This window comes from Lactuca saligna, chromosome 4, assembly GCF_052625555.1.
Source record: "Lactuca saligna cultivar CGN05327 chromosome 4, ASM5262555v1, whole genome shotgun sequence".
NCBI lineage: Eukaryota > Viridiplantae > Streptophyta > Magnoliopsida > Asterales > Asteraceae > Lactuca > Lactuca saligna.
Window position 1 is genome coordinate 56,328,516 of NC_136420.1, and position 19,936 is coordinate 56,348,451.

Sequence of the window (19,936 nt, forward strand, 5' to 3'; positions counted from 1 at the left end):
GGTAAACCCTAGTTTTTAGGGTTTATGCCCTATTTACACACCTTAAGTTGCTCATAGACTCTCTTATAACCAGCCTCCACCTCTCTAACCCCTAAGAACGAAACCATAATTTCCCTTTGAGTGTTTTGAGCTAAGAAGTGAACTTTATTGATATGACGTCTTAATGTCACCAACCCTCTAGGTTAGTGTAGGTAAATTACATGTGATTCAAGAACAATAATTAATCAATCAACAAGGAACAATTTTTAGTAACTTTTTATTATTCTTTTTAATGAAATGAAAAGCTCTATTCAACTTTAAAGTTACCTACATTTTGGCTTTGAATCCAATTTGACCAGTTTGTTCTATATTTTTTTATCTGGCCATGTCAACAAGAATAATTCATCCACAATATTCATCAGATATATCCTATACAATAATTTGTTGATTTGGATCATCGGGTATGCACCACGAGGGGGACTCATTCCAGGATTTTGTTTTAATCCCGCTTAAGCTGCAAAATGAAATTACATATCAAAACCAACACTATTGATCCTTTATAGTGATTATAAAAGATAGGACATATCATGCTAAATCACCTTAGATAATCTAGCACTAATACCTATTGGGCTTCTAGTCTAGCGGTATCCGGTGTTGCCCTCCCTCCGTGAGGTCGAGGGTTCAAGTCCCGTGAGGGACATAGGTGGAGAATTTAGTTTAGAAGTAGAATATATTTTCCGTTCAAAAAAAATACCTACAAAGAGTTTTAGGTAATCGGTAGAAGAGAAATATAATGTTTCCAATGATAAATTCAATCATATTATTCCAAAGCTTGAAAAACATATCCTCAATAGATTCAAAGAAACCTTTTAAACCATGCTTTGGTGGTTCCCATGGAATCTGGAAGATAATAAAGTCGAATAAATATTTGCAAACCAAATCCTTCATTTATCAATAATTTAATTTGGCATACCATTGTTCCATTGTCCAAAACTGTGGTTGTTGCTATAAACTGGCACTCTGCTATATTAGCTTCTTGAAAACTAGAATCATGTAGTATAGCTATGCCATATATAAGATTGTGTTTTAACCATTAAGTATCTACTCTAGTAAATGAATGATTTTTTTTATTTGTCACACTCTCATTCATTTTGCCAAATGTCATTTTGTGGTTATTTTGAATTAATTTTTTCCACATGTCATTTTATAAGCTTTTCTATTTTTTTTTTTAATTCCACATAATATTTTAATGTAATAGTTACAATAAATGTAGTAATAAATGGATATCGATTTCATTAATGAACTTACATTTTAATTTCAAAATTCTCAAAATTAAATCTTATTAGTTTCTTTTGTTTATTTATTTAAATTTAAAAGATAAAAAATATTTCCATAATAATAATTCATTATTTTTGTTATTTTCTTATAAATTTAAAGTTCTCAAATCTTTAGACCTTTATATATATATATATATATATATATATATATATATATATATATATATATATATATATATATATATTTTAAATTAACCCATGTAATACATAGGTCTCACAACTAATTAACCATGATTTTTAAGAAAACAAATATGTTGACAAAAATAATGAACCAGTTCCTACCTAAACATGCATACCTTGCTGCCTAATAAGACATCAGGTACACCTTAAAAGATCTAGTTGCCACTTCTTTTGGCTTCAAAATGAAAATTTCTCCCTACATAAAACAAAAATAACATTAAAATCATTTAATTTTCTCCTTCATTTCATATTATTTGTAAATCGCCTTCAATGTCTGACAATTCTCAAGATAAACTTCCAAGACTTTTTCAAAATTTGAAAGAGAGCTCTTAAAATCTCGCAATTTTAGTTGTACTTGTCCCAAACCATAGAAAGGTAAAATCAACTCTTGAGGCTTATTGACTTCCTTTATAGATGCCATGTATTATAATCCAACCTCATCATAAATGCATTGCTACACTACGTAAAAAAGACATTAACGTATCAGAAATGCATTGCTACACCACGTATATAGTACAAACATCAATTAAATGTTAACCAAAATGCTACAAATACGGTTATTAAAAGTGCTATTAATGACAACAAAATAAGCCTCCAACAACATCTACATCTCTTCAATATGTTGCTTCCTATTTTCTAAGCTTCTCATGCTCTCATGTCTACTTTTTGCATAACTAAAAGATTTTTCAAGCTTCCAATAATCTGGAGGTGAAGAAACTGGAGAAACAGGAGCTATAAAAGATTGTACACCTTCACCTATCATAGACTATTCACTATAATAAATTGACTCCATTCTTTTTATTTTTCTTTTATGTAAGATACATTTTAGCCATATCTCCATCATCGTCCATTAACTGTTCTATTTCATCTCTTACTTTTTGGACCCTTCGAGTTAAACAACAAGTCTGTTTTTTAATCTTTGAACATGTTCCAAGTTTAAAGTGTTGATTGTTGATATAAATTCATCTGGCAATAGGTATGCTTTAGTTTCTAATTTTGTTGCCTGATAAAGGAATGAAATTAAATTGATAACTAAAGAAAAACAAGTTCTTATATAAAGATGAAAGATATATTGATCAAACTTGTGTTTATAGAAATGTGTAAGCAGCTTCAAGAGAAACTTCTAGATTCTTAAACATAAATTATAGTTATTATAGGAATGTGCCCTTATTGATCCATGATTAGTTGCAACAATGGTTGTTTTAGTCAATTGCTCAACCAGAAAATGTTGACTAGAGAAGAAACGATTTGCCAGAAAATTTAGTGCAATTGCATAGTATGGATAGACATCAAAGGCTCTTTGTATATTTTCCATTGCTCCTCAAATAACAGAAGCTAATAAAAAATGTGATGATATTAATAAGATTCATACAAACATACATTTTACTGTAAAAAACTAGATAAAACTAACCTTCATTTGATTGTAAATCCACAATCCCAAGTGCCACAAGGGCCTCAACGTTTTCTGAATCTAATTACATTTATAAGTAGTTGGAAACATACGTATATAGACATTAGCAAGTAGCAACCACAGTTATAGAATGTATAAAAGCTATACAAAAGGTAATTAGCATGACTTGCTTGCAACACACGTTCAAATGCTTGCTTGGCCTTCTCAAATTAACCTAATTTGTAGTGGCAGAGACCTATGTCAAGGCGTACAGCTGCAAAATATCATATTTAAGATAATTTCCATTCATTTTAAACACCTTTGAATCACCTGAAGATTCCAGTGGAATGATTCTCAAGTTAAGCAGCTTCAAAATCTCATCAATCTCGTCGCATATTTTTGAGAGCTTCATCTCGATCTTCGATATGTAGTCCTTGATCACAGTCACATGCTCCTCATTTCTACACGACTCCTCTTTATGCTCGATTAATGAGATGATACGACAGGAAGCACGTCGAGTTTCGATGACATCTTTATAGGAAACGGGAAGGAGAGTACGTTCTTCGACGGATCGACAACGAGATAATTACAAGCGGCAAATCTATAAAGTTTCAAGAAAGTCCTAAAGTTTTTTTAAAACAGAAAAGTTCCGATTATTTAACATTTTTCCCAAATTAAAGAAAAAGTCATTTTTTATATTTGAATATCAAATAATATATTATATGATTTTCTCAAAATAATGAGACTTTTCTGTTAAAATTATTTTTCAGGACTTTAGTGAATCTTTTCCCAAAGGTTTGAGACATTTCGGTAGATTCCTCTTATATTATATTGAAATTAATAATTTAACTATTTTTCATCAACTCATAAATTATTCAAAAGATATGACTTTAAAATGATAATTACTCACATACAACAACATATTTAAACTTATAAGTTAACTATAATATATTAAAAAGTTAAAGTCATAATTTTATAAATAGAAATATAATATGAGATTTTAATATTTTAGTTTAGTTAATTTATTACTAGAATTTAGTTTTTATATTTATTTAATATTATTAAACAATTTATAATAATTATTAGAAAGAAATTGAAAAGTCATTGAGGTTTCAAATGAATGTGGTGCAAGTAAAAATCTCTCATTTATAAGTATACTAGACGAATACCCACGCGTTGCACATAAACAACTATATACCTGACATTTTAAAAAATATATGTTTTTTTTTAAATAAAACAATAATGTTGTCAAATTTTATATAATAATTTGTATACTACGTTGATATAATATACTGATTATTTTGAATTATATGATAATATATACATCTATTAAAATTACATAATCTTAATATTTTGAATAACATCTACTCGCGGGTTGCTCATGAATAAAAATAAATATAATATATGATTTAATATTATTTATAGTTTTTGTTATTTTTAATTAATTTTTTAAAATTTATTTGTTTAACTTTTTAATTTATGTTATTGTAATTATTTAAAACATCAAACAATTTTTTTTAAAGGTAACAATATAATCATTTATATAGAGTTATTTTTAACTATTGTTATTATAAGTTATTTTAGGCTACTTGTTTGAAAACTTTTAACGATTATAAAAATATCCTTGGGAAATATTTTAGTTAAATTGATATTACAATTTAATTTTTGCATTTATCACTATAATTTATCACTTTTAACTATTCACAAAATATTCTTTGGGTTTTTTTAAGTGGAACTGAAATTTATATTGAAGTTGTCCATGTAATATTATATTTAAATTAAAACTTCAATTATTTTGTCCAAACTTTTCAAAAGTTGTAGCTTTAAACTGATAATGGTTTACATACAACAACATATTAAATCTAATAAATTAAGTATAATATGTTAAAAGTTAAAGACATAACTTTATAAGTAGAAGTAAAAATATTATTTTATTACTGAAATTTAGTTTATTTATGATTATACATTAGGTTTGATATTTATTTAACATTATTATCCAACTTATAATCATTATCAGAAAGTCACTACAATTTATCACTTTTAACTATTTACGAAGCATTTTTTCGGTTGTTTAAGTTGAATTAAAATTTATATTTAAGTTGATCCTGTAAGGTTATATTTAAATTAACAATTTAAGTATTTTATACAAATTGTTCAAAAACATTATATTAGACCTAATATATTAAGTATGATATGTTAAAAGTTAAAAACATAACTTTATAAGTAGAAGAAAATATATTCTTTTAATATTGAGATTTAGTATATATATATATATGATTACACTTTAGGTTTTATATTTATTTAACCTTATTAACCAACTTATAATCATTATTAGAAAGAAATTGAAAAGTCATGAGAGTTTTAAATTAATGTGGTGAAAGGAAAAATATATAAGAGTTTCAAATAAATGTGGTGAAAGTAAAATTTCTTCCTTTATAAGTATACTAGACGAATTCTCATGCGTTGCGCGACGCAGGTTAAAAATATATTGTTAGAATATAGTTTTTAGACACCTTTTAGTTAATTCGATTCATCAATTTAGGTTCTTTTATTATTATTATATTTAATGTTTTCCATTTAAATATGTTAATATATATATATATATATATATATATATATATATATATATATATATATATATATATATATATTGAATTTTTTTTAACATTATTTGATATTTTACTTTAGGTTTTAAATTGTACAGTAAATTTTTAAGCTTATTTGATATATTAATATAGGTCATTTATTTAACTATATATTGAAGTTAACAAATTAAGTATATTATATTGATAAGTCACAAATTCTTCCATATGTGATGATGTTTACAATTAAAAGCATATTTAACTTAATTAATTAAGTATATTGTATGAAAATATAAAAAGTTGGGAGTTTCAGATGAATGTGGTGAAAGAAAAATGTTTCGTTTATAATATAGTATGATGATTACAATTATTTGATAATTTTATAAACCGTTTAAAATTGTGTAAATTATATATCAAACATATGATAATCTATATATAACGGGTAACAAAATGTATGAATAAAAATATGAACTACAACTTTTAGTAACATAAAAATACAAAAACATCTATTATAACATTTGTATTAAAAAAGATATATATATATATATATATATATATATATATATATATATATATATATATATATATATATATATATATATATATATAACGAATAATAAAAAAATATTAAAAATAAACACTCCAACTTTTAATAACATAAAAACACTAAAACATCTATTGTAACGAGTCCCCGAAAGGCATCACCATAAACTTGTAATGCCCATAACGAGTCCTAAAGGTCGTCTTCTGGATATCCTCCTCGCAAACTCTCATATGATGATATCTAGACCTCAAATCAATCTTGGAAAACCAAGACGCCCCCTGCAACTCATCGAACAAATCGTCGATCCTCGGTAGTGGATAACGGTTCTTGATCGTTAGGTTGTTCAACTCCCGGTAATCAATATACATTCGGTATGAAGTATCCTTTTTCTTGAAAAAAAGGATTAGCGCTCCCCACGGTGAGCTACTCGGTATGATAAAACCCTTCCCCAGTAGCTCCTGGAGTTGTGAGGATAAGTCCTGCATCTCTGGTGGTGCAAGGCGATAAGGTGCGTTGGCAATAGGCGCCACTCCACCTGACTCTCAGGAGGGACACCCAACAATTCCTCAGGAAAAACATCTAGAAATTTGCACACTATCAGAACCTCAACGATAGAACTTGGCCTCTCGGTGGCAATCCACATATCCATCACATACGCCAAAAAGCCCATACAACCCTGCTGTAGACTTTGTCTCGCTCTGGCAGCAGAACAGAAAGCTGATCCAAATCTAGTACCCTCACCAAAAACTGTAAGCACTCCCCCACTAGGGTCTCGTATAGTCACTAACTGATGCTCACAGTCGATTACATCTCCAAACCGACCCAACCAGTCCATGTCCACTCTGACTAAGACATCACCCATCGCGATCGATACCAGGTCTATCGGGAACTCAACACCAAAAATCTCTAGTACATATCCTCGGATCACATCAGTAGCAAAAACCACATGCTCGTCGGCTATAAAAACCCTCAAAGGTCAACTCAAGGCCTCATGTCGGATACTGATGTGACGACTAAAAGCTAAAGACACGGATGATCGACTCGTACCCGAGTCAAATAACACCAAAGTAGGTACAAAATTCACAAGAAAAGTACCTACACATAGCATAATATAGCACAAAATATCTCAAAAGAATATAAATAAAGAATATGTGTCGGCCACGACTCAGGTGCTGCGTGGACCTCCTCTTCCTTCAGCTGAAAGGCTCTCCCATGAACCCTTAGTGTCTCGACCTTTGCTGGCCGACTCTTAGTAGCATGTAAAGCAGCATGTACGGATCCCTGTGCTGATCCCTGAAGAAGTTAGGGGCACTCGGCCTTCCGATGGCCAATCTGATTGCAGTGAAAGCAAACTGCAAACCCCTTCAGGCAATACTTCGTGATGTGCCCCTCTTTGTCACATTTGTAGCAAATCCCCGCTCGACACGATCCCTCATGAATCTTGTTTCACTTACCACAAGTGCGACCCTTTTGACCCCTGTCCTCGTATCATCGGGCTTAGCCCACTTCATCACCAACTACGACTGCACTGGTCTCTGGTCCTTACTACGGGACTCTTCTTCCTCCTTGGTCTATAACTCTAGTTGGATCTCCCTCCGTCTGGCATTGGTCTGAATCTCATTCAATGCCCTGTATGATGAGTTCGTCATGAACTCTTATATATCCCTCCTCAATATGCTCAGATACCGGCTCACACATTCCTGCTCAGTGGACACGTGTTCAGGGAAAAACAACGCCCTCTCGTGAAACATCCTCGTAATCTCAGTCATTGACTCTGATTCTGATTGAGAGATAGAAACTCCTGGGCCAAACGTTCCCCTTCCACCAGGGGAACATACTCATGTCAGAATAACTGGGTGAACCTCTCCCATGTCACTGCAGCATGATATGCAGGAGTAAAACTGGTAGTCACAAACTTTCACCTGTCCTTCGCCCCCGCGCGAAGCTGGTTCAACGCAAACCGAACCCTCAAGTGATCAGGACATGAACACGTGTAAAAACACTCCTCGATATCGAAGATCCATCTCATAGCAGCAATCGGATCCTGAGTCCCCTCAAACTCTAGTGGCTTCATGTTGCTGAACTCCCGAAACAACAACGAGTCACCTCCCTATGGCCTAGCAGCGGTGACAACTACAGTGGCTGTAGCAGCAGCCGCCTCAGTAACTACAACATATCACTCATCAAATGTCTCAATTAGGGTGGTCGTAATAGACCCAAACATCTCAGGAATCACCTCTCGAATGGTTGCGGCCACCTCCTCGTGAATCATCCTGTGAATCTCATCATCACTAGTCCTACTGCTGTCGGGTTTGTGGCGTGTACCCACTATGATGTCTCTAAAGCACAATGCAAAAATCACCAGAGATTCGCTCGAGCATACTCACACTCGATCACTCGTCCCTACTTGTTCCTTGGTACCCTAAGGATTCTTACATGGTTTGCATACAGATCTGATGCTTTCAGTAGTACGGGCCTAATACTACCTTTCACACCAATGTGTCGTCATCCCAAGTCCCCCTCCGAGGATCTCAATTCACAAGTACTCTAAATCTCATGAATAACAAACTACCCTCTTAGTAGATGTCTCATATGCTCATCTAGGTATCTCTCCTAGTTTATCTATCGACTCAGAACTCTCTCTCTAAGTGACCCTATTAGATACTCTCACTCAGCACATACTCAAAGCACATAACAGATAGCAATGACTCCTAGGCTAAGGCATCACAAATAAGGCAACTCTAGCACTAAATATGAACTACTTAGTCTATCGTCTAGCATGCATTACTAATATCTCATAACATAAATAAGTAAGGGTATTTTAGGAAATCACCGTTCGGGCTCTGGCTGATTGTACACACTGCTCCAACTCGTTATCTATTAAACCTCTTTCTCATTCTATAAAAATCATTTCTTTTGAAATTTTTTCTCAAATCCTCAGTTTGAGTTCAGACATACCAGAAGGTACACCCGAGTCCCTCAAACCAAGGCTCTAATACCAACTTGTAACAACGTAAATTTTCAAAATAAAATTTTCATTTTTAAATCACATAAAACTCATAATATATCTCAAAAACATAATTCTCTCAAGTGTCAACACAAATACACATAAAAATGTCACTATCCCAAAATCATCCACATAATCTCGCATCAGTGTGTACAATCAAGTCAGTGCCTTCCCGTGATCCTAAGAGGTACCTAAAACACATAACACATAACACGGTAAGCACAAAACTTAGCGAGTTCCCCAAAATACCATACATATATTATTAGCCTCTAATGTTTATGCTCAAATAAAACCCTCCAGTCAATATGTCTCTGTGGGACCCTCTAATTCCACAATCGGGTGTACCCTCCGATCCTAACTCGATAAGCTCAGAATAATACACATCATAAGTCACAAAGACATAATGCAGGATATCACAATAGTCAATATATCACATAAGACCCTCCGGTCACACATAGATTACCACTCTAGGTAAAGTATAGTGAGAAGACTCACCTCGTAATGAAGCAAGTAATAATCTCGTACACGAATCTCGAACTACGCCTAACATATAAGATAATAATCTCTAATTAACACTTAAATCACAACTCGAAATAAACTAGGTTATTCTCTCTCTCAAACTCTTGGAATGGGTAAAAGACCATTTTACCCCTCCATGGTCCTCATACTCCCTGCCTTGACCAAACCCTAAAGTCAACAGAAGTCAACTGTCCATGTTGACCTGACTCGCCAAGTGCATCTATATGACTCACCGAGTCCCCCTTGTTCCTTCAGAACATCGTGAAAACCCAGAACATCTTGATATGAAGAAATGATAACACTGTGAATCTTTGTAGTTTTTTTTCTTAAGTTGGAGTTTTTCTTTTTGAAAATAATGCACTTTTTTTTAAAAAGAATGCACTTTTTCTTTTAAAAAGAATGCAGATTTTTTTTAAACTGCAGTTTTTTTTTTTTTTTTGGAAAAAATGAAATTTTTTTTAACAAAAAAATATAGTTTTTTTTTTTTTAAAGAATTGTAGTATTTTTGAAACAAAAAATTGCAGCTTTTTGTTAAAAAATTGCAGTTTTTTTAGAAAAAAATGCAGTTTTTTTTTTCTTAACAAGCAGTTTTTTTTTTTAAATATTACAGTTTTTTTTTTTGAAAAAATTGTAGTTTTTTTAAAAAAAATATCTTTTTTTCAATTTTTTTAAAAATTAATGTTTTCTGAAAAAAAATTAAAATCTCCATTTTTTAAAAAAGAATCAAAAACTATTATAAAAAAAATATCCGAATTTTGATTTATTATGATAATTTTATTCAATAACACAAAAATATAATTATTATATGAGATCGGTAAGATTACGATCAATGCCCTTAATGAGTTAATGTTGATCTAACGTTTCACCTTTAGTTCTTTGATTTTCGAAAACTATGAGTTCTCAATCGATTTCACCGTTATATATATATATACATATATATATATATATATATATATATATATATATATATATATATATATATATATATATATATATATATGACTAGGTTATTTTGTTTCTTACATTTATTGTGTGCTACAATGCACCAATAGAAATTTAGTAAATTAAATAATTATTTAATTAAATAAATATAGATTTTAAATGATATCCATAATTATGATTCTTTTTTTTTATGGAAACTAATTAAATTCTTCATTAATGTCATCAATAACATTCTTTCAGAATGAATTCACATCTAGGTTTTTATATATGAGTTCATATTTTGTTTCAGGGTTCACTCACTTAAAATACAATAAAGTTTCATGGAATATGAAGAACAAGAGTGTATTCTACTAAAATACACTCTCATTCTGCTGGAATACATTCTTATTCCTCTAGATATGAGTTTATTCTGAAAGAATATTATTGTTGACATTAATGACGAATTTAATTCGTTTCCATATAAATGATTTATAAGTATGGATATATTTTAATATACATATAATTAATGCTAAACTCCTATTGGTGCATTCTAGCACATATGAGACCACTAAATTTTGTGAGATGGGAAAACATAATTTTAGCCACTCATTTTCTAAATAAAAAAAGTATTTTTAAAATGCAAAATAACTGAAAATTCTCGAAATTTTTTTTAAAATACTATTTTCTCACTTTCTTTATTAAAATAAAAGTAAAAAAAGTTTACTGTTTTCATTTTTTTGAAATATATGTAAAATATTCTAGTAGAATGTTAGAATATTCTAATAGAATATTAAAATATATTACATATGTAACAAATCTATTATAACACTAGAATATTTTAACATTCTAAAATAACATTGGAATATTTACATTATAATACTGTATTAGAACATTTCACGTATTTTTCAAGAATAAAAATGGTAATTTTTTTTGGGAAAAGAAAATGACAAAAATAATAATTAAAAAAAAGAGGTTTCAGACTTTTTCCTTTTATTTTGTATTTGAAAAATAGTTTAAGATTGCGTCTTACGGTCTCACAAAATTAACATATACTGTGAGACTACTAATATATATACAAGGTTGTAAAACTCGTTACTCGGTATCTGCTCGGCCAACTATTGAGTAGCAAATACTCGGGACTACTGGAGAGTACTCGGATTTGGTAATTCATATAGAAATATTTTTAGGAAATTATATATGTCAAAATGATAAGCTAAAATCATAAGTTGATTGAAATATATAACAAAATAAGATAAATATGAATACACAAAAACTAAAAAACACATAATGGTCTCACTTTGTGAATAATTACTGAAAATTTAAGACATATATGTAGTAATAATAACATGTATGTGTGTTAAATAATAAATCATTAAGTATATAATACATATTATTCACCGAGTTGATCAAGTTTTACAACACTGCTCAGTTCAGTAAAGGACCGATTAGGGAGTACTCGAGATTCTGTAACTCGTCTCGGTAACGGGCCGAGTAGTGAGTAATCAGAGGAGTAGTCGGCCAAATCGGCGAGTTTTACAACACTGTTAATTTTGTGAGACCGTAAGACACAATCTAAAAATAATTTTAAAATGCAAAATAAAAAGGAAAATCCGAAAAAAAATAATTATTATTTTCATCATTTTCTTTACCTAAAAAAACAAAATAAATAAAAATAAAACAAAAAATTGTTGTTTTTTTTTCCGATACGTGAAATATTCTAATAGAATATTACACTATAAATATTTCAAGGCGATTTTTAGAATGTTAGAATGTTCTGATATTTTAGTAGATTTTTCAGATATGTAAAATATTTTAATATTCTACTAGAATATTTCACAAATATTTCCAAAAAGCGGTATTTTTTTTCATTATTTATTTATTTTGGATAAAAAAGTAACGAAAATAATATTTAAAAAAAAACAAATTCGAAAATCTACAAAATAAATAGTTATATATATATATATATATATATATATATATATATATATATATATATATATATATATATATATAAGCATTTTTAGTCAAAAATATTGAATTTTAAATCGTACAAGCCTTAAGACACAATGTTTACCATTAATTTATGCATTAAAGAATAAGTAAAGGCTATCCGGTCAACCATTGAAAAATTCAACGCATTGATTTTTCATTTATGTTGTTAAGGGGTATTGTTTTGAGTGAGCTCTTTCCCTTATCTAGGCTTTTCCCGATATCTCAACTATCTGTTCATTGTTTATATAAACCCCTCATACCCTATCTCTACTTAAAAAGAGGTATAATACCCCGATTCTCTCTCTCTTTCTCTGTGTGTGTATGCGTGTTTCAAAAACAGAACCGAATCTCTTTGATTTCGGATTTCACAGATCAAACAATGGCTTATTTTCCCAAAGGATGTTCTTCACATTTGCTTATCTAAAAGCGCCTCCGAGCTCCTACTTTCGCCTTCTTCATCGATGCACCAACCTCTGCCTACGGCTTCCAACCCAAGTAAAAGATATCAAAATTCACCGTACTGATTTTTGGTTATTGTACGTTTCGATTTTCTATATTGACTGTGGATTTTCTTCTTCATCATACTCATTTTAGGTTGTTTCTATTCTAATTGGCTTGAAAAGGTTTGATTTTTATGTTTCTATTCTTTCCGTACTGATTTCAAGCCTTCTTCATCTATTTGGGTTATTGTACGTTTTCGATTTTCTGTATTGGCTATGGATTTTCTTGTAGGTCGTTTCTATTCTAATCGGCTTGAAAAGGTTTGATTTTTTTACCATTCTATTTTTTCGATTTATTTTTTTTATCTTCTATCGATATGAAGATAAGCAAAAGTATGCTTGAATGTATAAATTTTACCTCGAACAAATCCTTTAATGATTTTTTTTTTTTTTTAATCTTGATGCTTTGGTTTTGGTTTGATGGACGAAACTGTTCTATAGGCACTCTTTTAAAGATACACATCAAGTGTTCGATGAAATTCCTAAAAGAAACCGAGTCCATTTTGAACCTTTGATGCCACTTAATTTTTTTTTTCAATAATGAAATACAGACCACTGAAACACTAGACTATTGTTATCAAGTCTTATTTGATGTCTTATCTGACTTTTCTTTTTGATTGTTTGGGATGAACATCTTATATTTTGTTTTCAATATCGGTTTTCCAAACATCTATAAAATGTGTGAATTTATTGTGTCAAGTTTTGATATTTCTTGATAAAGTTTGATAGAGTATTAAATTATCATGATGCAATGTGACTAGCAGGATAGAAAACTGATGAGAAGGATTTAATTTAAGTATGAAATTATTTTATACTTTGTTGTCATTGTTAGTTGATCAATCAGAAAAGACAGAGGAGAAAGAACATAAAAATAAAAAAGGACCATTCTCATTGTTTCTTATTTTCTAGCCAAGTTTCATGAGCTTTCGATTTCAAATTTGTGAAACTGTTGGTATGTTGCACGTTTCAAGTACATGGTGCTCCCTCTAATCGTGAAAATCAACATTGAAACTTGAGATCCTTATTTCAATGATGAAAATATTCCCCTATATAGAAGCTCTCCTTTTTTTGTTGGTAGATTCCACATTTATCTTTTTATGCAGTTTCAGTTTCTGCATGTTTAGTCTCTCTTGCGTTAGCTTTGAGCACTTGATGTTTTATTCTTCTTTTACATCCTTCCCCTCCATTTTCTCTTGGTCACCTTAGTTAGTGAGTTTTTCCCATCATTTTTTATTCATAGATTAACTCCAAGTTGATTTATTAAGCTTTATATTATATCAATCGTCATACCTGACCTTTCCTTTTCAGAGTATGTGGATGATTAAGCTGTCCAGACTACCGGTTTGGTCTGACTTAGGTACTTTTTTTTTTTTACTGAATTTGATGAGATAAAGCAGAAGAAGAACCTTGCACAAACACACGAAAGTGTGTTGGAATTTCTAGCATTTACCTTTTCTCTAAGTTTTTGTCATAAAAATATGTAACCCGAATCTTCATTTTATTTGGTTGCCCCACCAAGGGTAAATTCATCATTAATGAACTTTATGGACATCTGCATATTATTTTGCTCAACAACCAGTTGAACTTACAGTATAATGGTTTTTTAAAGGGAAGCATGTTGATGAACTGCATAGATGGTTGAAGTATTAATAACGCAATACCCTGTTACCACTCAACTCTCATATTTGTTTATTTTTTGCCCCTTTTTTGTTTATGGCTTTGTCATTTACTGTCAATTTTATTGCTTAAATAAATTCTTTTTACACGGATGCAGTTGTTACCTAACCAAGAAGATTACTAAAATACCCCATGGGTAAAATGTTTCTTTTTTAGTAATGTGGTATTCATTTTGAATGCAAAGCATGGTGTTCAAAAAAAGGAGAACCAACATATCCTCTTTCATTACCAAGCTTTATTACAAAAAAAGTTCTTCGTATTTGAAATGTTGCTTAAACATTATTCAGAATGTTTATTTTAAAAGCTTAAATATTTCAATTCCTAATAAGTTTGCCCTATCATCAAACACACTTTTTATGTAGTTAAGTTTACAAGGACAAAAAGTGACTACATGCATTGCTCAATAAAAAAATTATAATGTGTTTAGGAGTCGAAATTGATGACCATGATTATTTTTACAGGTCAAATTAGGATTACTAAATGTGTTATTTATGCTACATAGTATTGTTAACCATTTAGAGGAGCAAGTGACACCGTTTTATGTCATTTGGCATGCTTATATCATTGTAATATCATTTGAATAGTTTATGTAGAAGTATATGGTGCATCACATTGATGTTTAAATTTATTTCTTAGTTGAAAATATGTTATAATAAGTTATTAAATTCGTACAAAATTAGTCATTCAAATATTTATTAAAAACCTTCCAAATATTGGTATATACTAACTTTGCTAGAAAATGATATGAATTTCATGTGTTATATTTTTCCTTAGAAATTTTGATTTAGTTAGTTAAAATTGTGTTACAATATTGTTGTTTAATCAAATAGAGTAAGACGTATTTGTTTGTTTTAAATTTGTTAATTAAATTGTATTTTCCGTTAAAAGTTTGAGCAATCAATTTTATAATTAAAATAGTTATTATTTAGGATAAAATCTCAAAAAATATTTATTTTGACGTGTAAAATGTGGAATTTGTTCCTACACTATTTTTATTACACAAAATATAAAAAGTTGTTATTTTTTACACCTTTTTTATACCATCTTCACCTTTTTAATAAATAAATTTATAAAAGAAACACTAATTTATAAAAGAAATTTAGCACATATTTTAAAGAAATTTGGGACAAATTTTGATGGTATAATACACTTTAATATAAATGTGTAAATAAGTGTTTAAAAAAAATTCACATAATTAGCAATTTTATCAAATTTTATATTTATAAGTCTATTGATAAAATGGATATAAAATACATAAATCAAGGTTTTTAACATTTTAGCCATATTTAATATATATGACATTGGTTCATAAGTTGATTATTTATATATTTTTATAGTCGGACCCTTATACTTAAGAGTAAATTACACGAATGGTCCCTATGGTTTAGGATAATTTATGTGTTTAGTTTTTTTAACTCGGAAGATCCATATTTTTAGTTTTTGTTACGCACTTGGTCTCTATCTTACTTAAAAAGACTATTTTGTCATTGATTTATTAATTTATTTAAATAAACACACCCTCAACCCCACCCCATCACATTAGCTTACCTACCTTACCATTTTTCCTATTTAAATAATAGTCTTTTTATGTAAAACAGGGACCAAGCGCGTAATAAAATCAAATAGTAGCGACTAAGTGCGTAAGAAAAACAAATAACATGTACCTACTGAGTTAAAAAAAATAAGTTAGAAACCAAGCACGTAAATTACCCCAAACCATTGGGACCATTTGTGTAATTTACTCTATACTTGAAGCTTTTCAAGAAGTTAAATGTCATTTTTACTATTATTGTTTAGTTAAATATATTTGAAGTCGAAACAGACGACTAATACTTTCTTTTGCGGATATGTTATGTGATCTTTGAAATATTATATATATATATATATATATATATATATATATATATATATATATATATATATAGTTATAAAATATTATCAAATAACAATATAAATTATAAAGTAAAGAAAGACAAGAGAGTAGAGAGAACTTTTATTCCAATACTTGTGATGAAATCATCAAACTTTACAATACATAATATTCACTATTTATACTAAATAAAGAAGATGAAAGGTCATGTATTATATGAATGCACATTATAGTGGTGCATAACTACACTCATAAAACTCATAATAATGTTTGTTATAATGTTCACTAATTATGGAGAGTAATGGGGGAATATGAAGAATCCAATAGTCATTCACTAAATAATAATTCATAACACTCCCCCTTGAATGACGATTGTATCATGCCTCGTTAAAACCTTAATCGGTAAAACCTCATGGGAAAAACCCTTTATTAAGGAAAAAGAGTACATGATTAATAATAGATATTGGAAACAATTGCCTCGTTAAAAACCTTGTTAAGAAAATCCAGTGGGAAAAACATAACTAAGGAAAAGAGTACAATATGTTTCCAACTCCCCCTGATTAGCACATCACTTGATTTTCTTGAAGCACTGCATAACAATGTTTCTTACCATCTTTTCAAATTTCGATGTAGGAAGTGCTTTAGTAAACCAATCAGGAAAGTTGTTACTGGATTGAATTTTCTAGATGTTGATGTCACACTCTTTTTGAAGATCATGAGTGAAATAAACTTTGGTGATATATGCTTGGTTCTGTCTCCTTTGATAAATCATTCCTTGAATGGAGCTATACAAGTTGTATTATCTTCATATAGTATGGTTGGAACATCCCTGTTAGAAGTTAGACCACAATTCTTGCAAATGTATTGAGTTAAAATTCTTAACCAAATACATTCATGACTTGCCTTATAAATTGCTATAATCTCTACATGGTTAGAATAAGTAGCAACTAAAGTTTGTTTAACAAAATGACAAGAAATTGTGTTACCTCGAAAAGTGAATAAATAACCAGTTTGGGATCGAGCTTTGTGTGGATCAGATAAATATCCAACATCTGGATAACTAATTAACTTCACATTTTATGAATTTGATTATTATAAATTCATATCCATTGTACCTCGAAGATATCAAAGAATGTGTTTGACTCTATTCCAATATCTTCTTGTTGGGCAAGAACTATATCTTGCTAATAAGTTTACAGCAAAAGATATATCAGGTCTCATATTATTAGCAAGATACATTAGTGCTCCAATAGCACTAAGATATGGTACTTCGGGACCAAGAAGTTTTTCATTTTTTTCACAAGGCCGAAACTGGTCCTTTTTGGCATCTAAATGCCTTACTACCATCGGGGTACTGAATGGATGCGAGTTATCCATATAAAACTTTTTAAGCACCTTTTCTAGATAACTAGATTGATGTACAAAAACTCTATTTTTGGTGTGCTCAATTTGAAGACCCAAATAAAATTTCGTTTTACCAAGATCTTTCATTTCAGATTTTTCTTTCAAACAAGAAGTGACATTTTCCAATTCTCTAGGAGATCCAATTATGTTCAAATCATCTACGTAAACAACAATTATCACAAATTCTGATCCGGATCTTTTTATGAATACACATGGGCTTAATGGATCATTTTTATAGCCCTCTTTTAAAAGAAATGTAATAAAACAATTGAAGCACATACGGCTAGATTGTTTCAATCTATACAAAGATTTATTTAATTTTACCAAATATACTTCACGAGAATTAGAAGTTTGTGCTTTTGGCACCTTAAACCCTTCTATGATTTTCATATAAATATCATTTTCAAGTGAACCATATAAATAAGAGGTAAATACATCCATTAGACACATCTCCAGTTTTGCATATATTGTTAAACTTATAAAATAACTTAATGTAATTGCATCAACTACCAAAGAATACGTTTCTTCATAATTGATTTCGGGTCTTTAGGTAAAACCTTGTGCAACAAGTATTGCTTTATATCTCACAACTTCATTTTTCTCGTTTCTTTTGCGCACAAATACCCATTCGTGTCCCACTGTTCTTACTCTGTTTGGTGTACGGACTACAGGTCCAAAAACTTTTCGTTGAGTAATAGAATTAAGCTCTTTATTTATTTCATCTTTCCATTTTGGCCAATATTTTCTATTCATACATTACTCAATAGATTTAGGTTCAAGATTCTCATTTTCATTATAATTGCGCGCGGAATATGATATGAAAAATTATCGTCGACATCTATCTTATTTTGGTTCCATCTTATTCTTTTCATGACATAATTTATTGAGATCTCTTCATTTTCATAATTTTCAGGTACCCCGGTTTCTTTTGTTATGTCATTGGGCTCTTCTGGAGCTTCATTAATCTTTTCAAAAGATTCTGTTTTCTCTTTTGGACCATCAATTATATTTGCTCTATTTCGTTTTTGAGGATTTTTATCTTTGGAATCGGTTGGTCTTCCACGCTTCAGGCGTGCCTTTGATTCATTTGCAGTTGTATTTTTTTTCTTCCTTCTGGGATATCAATTCTAACTTGAGTAAGCATAGCTGGTACATGAGACTTTGTTACCCACTTAGGGTCAGTAAATGCTTCTGGCAATTGATTTGCTACATTTAGTAAATGAATTATCTTTGTTATTTCAAGTTCACATTGACTTGAACGAGGATCTAAAACTGAAAGTGACAATTCCTTTCAAGAGATTTTATTTTCCAGCTTCTTTATTTCTCCCCCTAATGTTGGAAAATATGATTCATCAAAATAATAATCATCAAATATAGCTGTAAATAAATCTCCAATTGATGATTTTAAATATTTTACTATAGATGGAGATTCATATTTAACATAAATTCTCATTCTTCTTGAGGACCCATTTTTGTGAAGTGAGGTGGAGAAATGCGTACATAAATTGTACATCCAAACATCCTTGGATGGTAAATATTTGGTTCCTTGCCGCAAACCAGTTGAATAGGGGAGAACTCATGATAACTAGTTGGCATTATACATATAAGTGATGTTGCATGTAAAATTTCATGCCCTTATGTTGATTAGGAAGTTTATAATGCATTAGTAATGGTCTTGTAATTAATTGAAGGCGTTTGATTAATGACTCAGCTAAACCATTTTGTGTATGAACATATGCAACAGGATGCTCAATAGTTATCCCAATTGACATGAAATAGTCATTAAAAGCTTGTGATGTAAATTCTCCAGCATTATCAAGTCGAATTTTCTTAATTGGGTAATCGGAAAATGTGCCCTTAGGCGGATTATTTGTGCTAGTAATCTTGCGAAAGCGAGATTACGGCTAGATAACAAGCACACGTGTGACCATCTAGTTGACACGTCAATTAAGACCATAAAATATCTAAATGGTCCACATGGTGGATGAATTGGTCCACATATATCCCCTTGAATTCTTTCTAAAAAAACTAGCA

The 19,936-nt window shown here is 30.1% G+C and overlaps 1 long non-coding RNA gene across 1 annotated transcript; it reads left to right on the forward strand.

Annotated features, from left to right (window-relative positions):
• The first annotated feature begins 12,655 nt into the window (after positions 1–12,655).
• On the forward strand, positions 12,656–14,491 carry LOC145041917 (uncharacterized). The gene is made up of 2 exons (XR_013680488.1): positions 12,656–12,987; positions 14,260–14,491. It is a non-coding gene; the product is annotated as an uncharacterized LOC145041917 (long non-coding RNA).
• The last annotated feature ends 5,445 nt before the right edge of the window (positions 14,492–19,936 follow it).